Below are 1,804 nucleotides of genomic sequence, written 5' to 3' on the forward strand. Positions count from 1 at the left end.
TCCTTTTATATTGCTATTCAAAATCAACACCACAAAAAAATTTCTAAATAGACACTTTTCCACACCTTTGTTTTTTGTGTCAGTGTCCAAGCTGCAGGTAGAATTTTGTAATACTTCTGGCAGCTTCTTTCCTTGTGTACATAATATATGTATATACATATATATTTTTTTTAATCAGAAATTATGAAGAACAAAAAGAAAAAATAAAATACAGAAGCAAGTGCAATACCACCTCTCTTCTCCCTCTCTACCAGGGTTTCTTCCTCTGTAGTCTGTTTGGTGTCTTTTCACCCTTGCCCCTTCACCTCTTCCTTTCTTCCTCTGGTTTCTCCTTGTCCCCTCCTCTCTTTTTTAAAGAGTTTTTCTCCTTTCTCAAGGGGAGTCAAACTAGCTTTTGAGACTTATTGCAAAGCATTTTGTATATGTAATATATTGTAAGTAAGTATTTGTGTAATGGAGATATACTACTGTAAGTTTTGTACTGTACTGGCTGAAGGTCTGTTATAAATAAATGAGTAATTTAACACCCCTGGTTGTTCTTTCAGACTTCCTTTGCCTTGCTTTTTTTTTTTTTTTTTTTTTTTTTTTCCCCTTTGGTGGCACTGAGGTTAGAATTCAGGGCCTCACTTGCTGGGCAGGCACTCTACCACTTGAGCCACTCTACCAGCCCTCCTTTGTCTTGCTTTTCTCCTGGAGGGGGGCCTCCTTGCAGCACTGTTGTACCAACTACTAGTCAGTTTAGAAGAATAAGTCTAAGATTGAGAGGAAACCAGACAAAAGTCTTCAATTTGTTGCTGCAGAGGAAGAGAAGAATTTTTGGTCTAAAATGGAAGTGGAGGAGATTTTCCTACCAGGAGTATCTTTAGGATGGTACAGAAAGCCTGACTTGCCAATCTATACAAAGTAGAAATTCATCAAACATTTGTGGAATACCTACTATGTGCAAAGTACATTATATGCCCAGGGAGATACAAGTTACAATAACATGCCGGGCACTGCCTGTAATCCTAGTTACTTGGGAGGCTAAGATCAAGAGGATCATGGCTCGACCTCATCTCTAAAATAATCAGAGCAAAACGGACTGGAGGTGTGGCTCAAGTGGTAGAGTGCCCGCCTTTTCAAGCACAAAGTCCTGAGTTTAAACCCCAGTCTCACTGTTATAACATAACATGAATGAATGATGATAATGATAGATAGGACCTACCACGATAGCATCTCATAAATGCTGCCAAGCACTGAGCCAAATCTTCATTTAATTGGAGGAACACCTACACCTACAGAGGAATGATCACAATTATTGGTGAAGAAATAAAAGCCTGAGAGCCAGGCATGGTAGCGCATATCTGTAATCCTAGCACTTAGAAGGCCAATGCAGGAGGATTATAAATTTGAGGTCAACCTGGACTACATAGTGAGACCCTGTATTTATTTATTTATTTATTTATTTAGGCTGTACTGGGGTTTGAACTCAGGGCCTCATACTTGCTAGGCAGGCACTCTACCACTTGAGTCACTCCACCAGTCCTTTTTAAGTTGGGTATTATTTATTTATTTATTTATTTATTATTTTTTTTAAGTTGGGTATTTTTTAGATAGGGTCTCAAGAACTATTTGCCTGGGCTGGATTTGAACTGTGATCCTCCTGATCTCTGACTCCTGAGTAGTTAGGATTATAGGCCTGAGCCACTGGCACCTGGCACCCAGCTTATACTTATTTATATATTTATTTTTTGGCAGTGACTGAGGTTTGAACTCTAAGTCTCATGCTTGCTAGGCAAGTAAGTACTATACCACTTGAGCCATG

The sequence above is a fragment of the Castor canadensis genome, chromosome 8, assembly GCF_047511655.1.
Source record: "Castor canadensis chromosome 8, mCasCan1.hap1v2, whole genome shotgun sequence".
NCBI classification, from domain to species: domain Eukaryota; kingdom Metazoa; phylum Chordata; class Mammalia; order Rodentia; family Castoridae; genus Castor; species Castor canadensis.